Raw genomic sequence first — 9869 nt, 5'->3', positions numbered from 1 at the left:
CCATGAAAAACGAAATATTTAATTAGGTTTTAATTGGTTTAGAAACTCCTAGATTCTTTGAGATTCATTGAACTTTCTTCAATGACATGTTTCAATCTCGAGTGTGCCCTTCAAGTTTTGTGACTGGGATGCCGAGGATCACAAAACAAGGTGTGAAGTAACCATGCAAATTACTTGGTACCCTTAATGTATTACCCCTCAATCGATGTGCCGGTTAACCACACACGCTCCATCAATAATATGATAAACATTAAGTCACCCTTTACCTATCTTGTTAAGTTCAAGTTAGTGTGCCGGTTAACCACACACGCTCCACTAACGACTTAAACAAAGTGTAAAGTGTAATTTCATGGATTAGCACCTTATTCACATTTTCCTAAAATAAGTAAGATTGGGAATTCAATAAAGTTTAGTTACTTTAGTATTATCATTATACTTTTAAAGAGAATTTATAAGTCCTTGTCCTACCCGTTCGGCTAACGACCCTCCACCGATCAAGGAAGCGGTGGGTGAGAGTGGACACCCATTAAGTTGTCATTTTATAGGCAACAACCTTATACCCCCCTTATAGACCGGCTTCGTGAATGAGGCGTACTAGCGGTAAGACGACTTGATCTTATACATATATAAATATTATTAAACTTATAATATTATAAAGTATAAGGGTTGAATTTTAACTTTTAAAATTCTAGGGGTTGGAACTAAAGTTTTTAATATGACTTTACATGTTCCACAACTTGAGGGAAAGTTTTGTAAACTTTCAAAACTTTTCATTTCTCATAACTTATGAGTTAATGGTTATTAAAAATGAAGACTCTTCATTTTTGTAACCTATGTGTTCTTTTAATGGTTATTTATAAATGTGACTTTTGGTTATCCATAACTTAAGAACTAGTTATGGACTCTATTAAAACACATAAAGATCAAGAATTAATCTAATCAATTATTAGCACATAATTTCTATGATCTTCTAAACTCATATGTTTATGAATGTTCATATCAAAAATTTCAAGAATCGTAAGTACATATACAAAACTTGAAATTTTGATACGAGCTTTTGAACAAAACTTCGATTTTCAAGTTTTTTTTTTTTTTTTTTTTTTTGCATCAAGTATCAAATAAACAAACCAGGCTCTGATACCACTGATGGGTTTTTTGAGCATTCTAACACTCCTATGGTGTACATGCAACCCTAGAAACCTTGGATCTATGTTTGACTATGATACATGCAAATAATTATTTTTCCAAGGTTCTTATCCTATCTAGCATGACATGGGGAACTTGAATCAAATAAAGCTAGTAGAATTACTTACCTTGTAGTTGTAGTTGATTGCTTGGAGTTTTAGAGCCTAGCACCAATAGTGTGGATGCCTCAAATGAAATCACAAATCACCACAAACTTGGAACTTTGAGAGAATAGTAATCACCTTCTTGAAATCGGCCCTCTTACTTTACTCACCACAACTCATGTGATTTCAAGAACCAAAGCCTCCTTTATATAGTGTGGTGGATTAGGGTTACATTCATGTAAACCCTAATACCCATGTCTTTTCATTTCCATGAGATCCATGGGTTAAAGCTCCATGGACTTTCCATGCAAGCCTAGCCCATTCCAAATAAGCATTAGCCCACACTATATAAATACAAGAGCCCATATTTAATTAGTCATACTTTTGATCTCTAAATTAATTCTAGATTAATTATAGATCAATACCAATCAAATAATATGATTTTATATTAATATATTAGGACTTATAATATATTAATAAATCATAACTTATACTATTCTCAAACGATTATCCATAAATTGTTCGGGTGAAGTGCAACCCAAATGGACCATGCCGGGTCGGGTCAAGTACATACCAAATATAGTTATGGACTTAGACACTGTATCCAACAGTATCTGGCACAGGGAGTTCGGGCAAAAAGCCCAAGGTATCAGATCACAGATCTAGAGGACAGCAGAGCCACAGTCGGTGTGGCAAGTGTGGGAGATTGCACGATGGGGTGTGCAAGGCAGGTAGTGTCGGTTGCTTTAAGTGCGGTCGGACCGGGCATATGAGTAGAGATTGTACAGCTACCACCACCACCACCACAACAGCTGATCTGATTTGCTTCCATTGCAATCAGAGGGGACATAAAAAGTCCCAGTGCCCGAGTTTAGCAGCAGCAGGGAAGGTGGCAGCACCTGCCCCTGCTACTTTGAGGATTACAGACGGCCGTCGGGGCCGGGGTGAGGCGCCAGTGGCGAAGAGTAAAGCTTTTCAGATGACAGCAGAGGAGGCGCGAGCGACTCCTGATGTGGTGACGGGTATGTATTTTCCTCTTATCTCTTTATTGATATTGATTGTTTCTCATGGTTATATGTTGTTGTATAGGGTCGTTCTTAGTGAACGACATTTCAGCTACAGTATTGTTTGACACGGGGGCTACCCGATCATTTGTTTCCCTTGCGCTTAGCAAGAGGTTTAGAAGAGCTCTGGGGGAGCTGGATTGCCCACTTGAGGTTGAGATAGCTGATGACAGGACCGTCAGGGTCGCGAGAGTACATAGGGCGTGTTCGCTGCAGTTATTTGATGAGCAGTTTTCAGTGGACTTGGTTCCCATTCCCCTGCGAGGGAATAAGGTTATAGTGGGTATGGATTGGATAAGCCCCAATGGGGCAGTGATTGATTGTGAGCTGCAGTTAGTGAGGGTTCGCACTCCCAGTGGGGGAGAGTTAGTGATTCAGGGCGAGAGGCCACAGCGCGGACCGATTATGTGTTCAGCAGCGAGAGTGAGGCGTTACGTTCAGCAGGGTTGCGCAGGGTACGTCGCCTATGTCTTAGATGCCCGGGAGAAGGGTAAGGCGACAATTGACGATGTGCCAGTAGTACGAGAGTACCCGGACGTATTCCCAGAGGATTTGCCTGGAATACCTCCGGAGAGACAAGTCGAATTTCGGATTGATCTAGTTCCTGGTGCGACTCCGATAGCCAAGGCACCGTATCGGCTGGCTGCTCCCGAGATGCAGGAGTTGTCTATGCAACTGCAGGAGCTACTAGACAAAAGATTTATCAGGCCGAGCAGTTCACCATGGGGAGCCCCGATCCTGTTCGTGAGGAAGAAGGACGGGTCGCACCGTATGTGCATAGATTACCGGGAGCTAAACAAGGTAACGGTGAAGAACCGTTACCCATTCCCGAGGATAGACGATTTGTTTGACCAGCTTCAGGGAGCGCCGATGGTTAGATGTGGTAAAGGATTATGACCGTGAGATCCTTTATCATCCAGGCAAGGCCAACGTAGTGGCCGACGCCCTGAGCCGCAAGGCGGTAGCTGCCCCGATCAGGGATATTTGTCTGAGGATGACAGTGATTACTCCATTGTTGGAGCAGATTAGAGAGGCACAGGTTGAGGGCCTGAAGGAGGAGAGGCAGAAGTGTGAGAGGATTGTTGGCCGAGTAGCTTCCTTTGACTATGACAGTCGAGGATTGTTGACCCTTCATGGGAGAGTATGGGTACCGTACTGAGGGCGGAGTACCGCAGGTGTTGATGGACGAGGCTCACAAGTCTCAGTTCTCCATTCACCCAGGGGCAACGAAGATGTACAGAGATCTTCGACCCGACTATTGGTGGCCATGCATGAAGCGGGACGTAGCTTGGTACGTGGAGAGATGCTTTACCTGCAGGAAGGTCAAGGCGGAGCATCAGAGACCCCACGGCAAGATGCAGCCGTTAGACATTCCCATGTGGAAATGGGAGGATATCACTATGGATTTCAACACTAAGTTTCCTAGGACCGCACGTGGAGTGGATTCGATTTGGGTCATAATGGATCGGCTGACCAAGAGCGCGCATTTCATACCTATTCAGGAGAGCATATCGGCCGAGAAGCTAGCCGATATTTATGTGCGCGAGGTAGTGGCACGGCATGGAGTGCCTGTATCAGTAGTATCAGATCGAGACGTCCGGTTCACTTCCAGGTTTTGGAAGCGGTTTCATGACCAGATGGGGACTCGTCTTCACTTTAGCACCGCTTTCCACCCTCAGACGGACGGGCAGAGCGAGAGGACGAGTCAAACTCTCGAGGACATGTTGTGGGCATGTGTTCTAGATTTTGGTGGCAGTTGGGATACATATCTTTCATTAGCGGAATTTTCGTATAACAACAGTTACCACGCCAGTATTGACCGCCCTCCTTTCGAGATGCTTTACGGGAGGAAGTGTAGGACCCCGATTTGTTGGGGCGAGGTCGGTCAGAGGGTCATCGGGAGCACTGAGGTGGTGCTCAAGACCACAGAGTTGATCCAGCAGGTCCGTAGCAGACTACAGACTGCGCAGAGTCGGCAGAAGAGTTACGCCGACAGGAGGCGTTCGGACTTGGAGTTTCAGGTGGGCGATATGGTCCTCTTGAAAGTGTCACCCTGGAAGGGTGTTATCAGATTTCGGAAGAGGGGCAAGCTGGGCCCCAGATTCATTGGTCCATTTAGGGTTTTGGCCCGGGTGGGTCGGGTTGCTTATCGGTTAGATCTTCCAGCAGAGCTCAGTCAGATCCACAGCACGTTCCATGTTTCTCAGTTGCGGAAGTGCTTAGTGGATGATTCAGCAGTGGTACCCCTGGAGGACATTCAGGTTGACGATAGCCTGAACTATATCGAGAGACCAGTGGCGATTCTAGATCACAAGGTGAAAAAGCTGAGGAACAAGTCAGTAGAGTTAGTTAAGGTGCAGTGGCAGCACCGCAAGGGTTCGGAGTGGACGTGGGAGCCCGAGGAAGAGATGAGGGAGCACTACCCGGAGTTTTTTTCAGATTCAGCAGACTTCGAGGACGAAGTCTAAGACAAGTGGGGGAGAATTGTAACGCCCCGTTCCTGGTACGTATTTAATTTATTAAATGTCTTTTATAAAGAGCTACTCGACGAGTAGTAGCCCTAACTCGTCGAGTAGATGCCAGGTTGGACGCGGGTTTTAAGTGATCTACTCGACGAGTCCACGCCTGGACTCGACGAGTAGGCCAGTCTGGATGAAACCCTAACCCTTAGGGTTTGTACCCTATTTAAACGTCCTATTAGCCCCCCATCCCAGCCTCCAACACCCTTAGAGCATTCCCCCTCGAAACCCTAGCCTCCATTGGTGAGCTTGAATGATTCCTTCTTGATTTTGAGTGTTTTGGTGTATTCTTGGAAGGGTAGAAGTGAAGGAAAGAGAGAAGGTGCAAAAGAGAAGAAGGAGATCCAAGAGCTAGCTCCCATCACCTTCATATTCTGGTAATAAAGTTATTACCTTGCTTATTCTTCCATTAAACCCTCTTTATTCTTGTTTATGCCTCTTTTGGAGCTTTTTACAATTTAAACTCGAGATTTGAGCTCTCCTTGGGATGGAGACTATAGATCTGGTTATCATTGAGCTCCAGGAGCTCAAAGTAGCTACCTTTATGCAAATATAGCCTTGTTCCAAACCCTAAGTGCTTAGTGTTGAGTGATTTTGGTGTTTTATCCCCATTCTCATGTGCATGCACGTAAAGTTGGAAACTTTACGTGCAAAACCAGCTCTAGAAGCCCAGATCTATGTATTGGAGGCACTGAGATCGACTAACATCGACTGTATAAGAATGCATGCAAGGGACTCAGCGAGTCCATGCCGTGACTCGGCGAGTCCAAGGCAATCTTCTTGCCTCAAGAACAGACTCGACGAGTTGTTCATACAACTCGGCGAGTCACAGTCTGGATGTGTTCATATGATGAAGGAGAACTCGACGAGTTGTTCATACAACTCGGCGAGTCGGATGAAGTTAGATTCGACGATAGGACGGGAAAAGAACTCGTCGAGTTGTTGCCAAACTCGACGAGTTGAAGCGAGTAGAGGATTAGAAAAGATGTTAGGGACTCAGCGAGTTGGCGACCCAACTCGGCGAGTCCGGTCAACTGAAAGTTGACTTTGACCAGGAAGTTGACTTTGACCAGGGGGTAAAATAGTAATTTTACCCTGAGATTAGTTATCAGTATTTGATTTAGTGTTTATGGGATTTGTAGCCGGGGAGTTCCGGAGCAGCAGTCAGACAGTCTCAAATTTAGCACCTCAGCAGCCAATGTTACGAGGTGAGTTTCCTATCAGTAGGAACGGGTCTACGGCCACAATGCCGACCCGTTTAGTGTGCTTGATGTCTTTTTGATTCAAGCATGTCTTTTTGTTATGTGTTCCGGACTTCGGTCCGATGCAGTATGCAGTATATGTGTTGAGTTATGATTATGCTATGCTATGTTCAGTTAGTTCCGGACTTCGGTCCGATGCAGAGGGCAAGGCCCTGGTTAGTCCCGGACTTCGGTCCGATACAGAGGGCAAGGCCCTGGTTAGTTCCGGACTTCGGTCTGATGCAGTTTCCGGACTTCGGTCCGATGCAAAGGGCAAGGTCCTGGTTAGTTCCGGACTTCGGTCCGATGCAGTTTCCGGACTTCGGTCTGATGCAGTGGGCAAGGCCCAGTAGTTGCTTTATATGTTATTGTATGGTATGTGGTAGTTTGGGGGAGCTCACTAAGCTTTGTGCTTACAGTTTCAGTTTTTGGTTTCAGGTACTTCCGCTAGTAAGGGGAAGAGCTCGGGATGATGGCATGGCACACACCACAGCTTCAGTTTATCCTGGGAGTTTTATTCAGATATTTTGATATGTTTTGACATCAGTTGATTTGATAAACTTATTATGACATTTTGAGACGCATGATCCATGAATTTATCTTTTAATATTTGATAATATGGTTTAGTAAAGTTTTCAAACGAAAATTTTTGGGTTGTATTTTTGGGATGTTACATTAACTCCCCCGCTAACACTAATCAATTAATACGGACTTAGGACTAAAATAAAATAAAATATAAAATATATCTCGAGACTTTAGGGCTTATTATTTATTTATTTATCTACTTATTTTATTTATCATTATTATTATCTTTATTTATTTTATTACTTATTTTATTTTATTTTTTTATACGTAATGTTACACATAGAAGCGGTTTGCATCCCTTGTGGTGGATTTAAAGGGCCCACATACATCGGTATGTATGAGATCCAATAAACCCTCACCCCTTTCTCAAGTACCAGTGAAGGGTGACTTGGTCATCTTTCCAAGTAAGCAAGACTCGCACGTGTCATCGTCCCTAAGGTCGAATGACTCCAGCACTCCATCCTTTTGGAGTTGGGCTATGCGCTTCTTGTTGACATGTCCAAGACAACAATGCCACAAGCATGCTTTGTCCAAACCATTGGACGAATCGATATGCAACACATTATTTCCTAAGTTGTCTACAACCATCACAGTTTCATATATACCATTACAAGGCAATGCTTAAAAATAGAAAGTACCATTCAAGAAAGCATTAATAGAACCAATTTCATTGTTAAACGAAAATCTAAAACCTTTTTTGTAGAAACCATGAAAATAAATAATGTTTCGTGTCATTTCTGACGAGTAGCAACAATTATTCAAATCTAAACCTAACCTACTACTAAGCACTAAAGAGTAAACTCCAATCTTGGTGACAAGCGACACTTTCCTATTCCCCATGATCAAGTTCATCTTCCCATGCTCCACATCCCTACTTTTTCTTAGACCCTGCAAATCAGAACAAATGTGAAAACCACATCCTGTATCGAGGACCCAATACATATCATGCGATGAGTTATTAGATTGAATAGTGTAAATACATGCAAAGGTGGGCTTTATCTTCCCATCCTTGATGTCTTGCAGATACTTCGGGCAGCTTCGTTTCCAATGCCCTTTGTCGTGACAGTAGAAGCACTCTGTATCCTTCGGATTGCAAGAGGGAGCAGCAGGACCACCTTTGGTTCCACTAGAAGAGGTTCCATCATGAGACTTTCCCTTGTGGATCTTAGAAGGAGCCTTCCTCTTCTTCCATTTCCCTTGTCCAATTGCCAAGACAGGGGCAGTAGCAGTAGGATTAGATACAACAGATTTGCCTTTCAAACTACTCGCAACAGTTCGCAGAAGGCCTTGGAGCTTGGCTAGAGTGACCTCCTCTTTGTTCATACGAAACTTATCATAACAGGGAGGCAAAGAGTGTATAATGATATCTATGGCCAACTCTTCATCGAAGTTTACATTTAACTTCAGCAAGCGGTCCACGTACCTTTCCATCTTTTGTAGATGGGTGGTGATGGACTCTCCATCCTTCATCTTGGTGGTGATCATGGAGGCGATGATCTCGTCCCTTTCTTGCCTTGCACTTTGATGGTACCTTTCCATCAAATCTTGGTGCATCTCAGAAGGATAGTAGTCCTCGTAGGACTTTTGAAGTTCGACAGTCATGGTTGCGAGCATGATACACGACACCTTTGTCGCGTCCCTCACATGAGTATCATATTGAGCGATTTGCTCGGGAGTAGCAGTGTTTTGATCAATTTCCTTCAGTTTATCGTCGAGAACATATTCTTTGTCCTCATAGCGGGTGATCATTCTAATGTTGCGAATCCAATCATTAAAATTGGATCCATCAAAGATCACCCTCCCACATAAGTACATGAGGGAGAAAGAGCCAGACGGGTTCGATCCAGAAGCGTTGTTGTTTGAGGTAGACATCTGAAAAAGAAAAGGAACAAAGTTTAGATTAGATAAGAATCCCTAATTAAACACCCAAATGAGAAATTAGGGCTAGGACCCAACACAATTATTTACAGTTCAGAAGTGGGATTCCGTAATCTAATTGCAAATAATTTAAAGGTAGGTAAATGACGATTTACCAATTTCCACCATGAAAAACGAAAAAGGATTTTAAGTTTTAAATGAATTGAAATTCCTAGATTCTTTTTAGATTCATTGAACTTTTCAATGGCTTGTTTAAATCTCGATTATGCCCTTCAAGTTTGTGACTGGGATACCGAGGATCACAAACAAGGTGTGAATAACCATGCAAATATGCTCGGTACTCTCGATGCCATTTATCACCTGATCAATGTGCCGGTTAGCCACACACGCTCCATCAATCTATGATAACCATCGAGCCACCCTTTGCCACCTTTGCTAGTCCCAAATTAGTGTGTCGGTTATCCACACACGCTCCACTAACGACTTGGCAAAGTGCAAAGTGCAATTTCATGGAATAGCATACATTTTCACATTTTTCTAAAGTAACTAAGATTGGGAATTTATAAAAGCATTTAGTTACTTTATATAATCATTATACTTATTAATGAGGAATTAGTTGTCCTATCCTACTCGTTCGGCTAACGACCCCCACCAATCAAGGAAGCGGTGGGTGAGAGTGGACAACCATTAAACCACCATTTATAGGCAGTAACCTTATACCCCCCTTATAGACCGGCTTCGTGAATGAGGCCTACTAACGGTAAGATTGACTCGTCTTATACATATATAATTATTAATCTTTTAATATTATAATAGAATAAGGGTTGAATTTTAAACTTTTAAAATTCTAGGGTTTAGAATTTAAATATTTCAAAATTAAAACCTTTTTAATTAAAATTTTAAATTCCAAAACTTGAGGGCAAGTTTTAAAACTTTTCAAAACTTTATTAGATCAAATTAAAATAATTTAACTAATCAAATAATTTATCATTATCTAGATTTGACCTAATTCAGTTTAAGGCAATATAATTCTCATCAAATAATACAAATAATTATTTTTAATCATATAAACTAATAATTATCTTATAGTTTGACAATTTTCTTCTAATTGAATGAGGATAATCATTACCATACAATGAAAATCAAATTTTATCAGTCAAAAACGTTTTTGGTAATTATCCTAATTCAATTTTGGTCAAAATCCCGAAAATCTGCCACCTGACGAGCCGACTCGTCGAGTCACACTTTGGGACTCGTCGAGTAGCCCTGACTCGTCGAGTTCATCATAGGACT

This window comes from Lactuca virosa, chromosome 4, assembly GCF_052849685.1.
Source record: "Lactuca virosa cultivar CGN04683 chromosome 4, Lactuca_virosa_CGN04683_v6, whole genome shotgun sequence".
Taxonomy (NCBI): Eukaryota; Viridiplantae; Streptophyta; class Magnoliopsida; order Asterales; family Asteraceae; genus Lactuca; species Lactuca virosa.
This window is presented reverse-complemented; position numbering follows the sequence as displayed.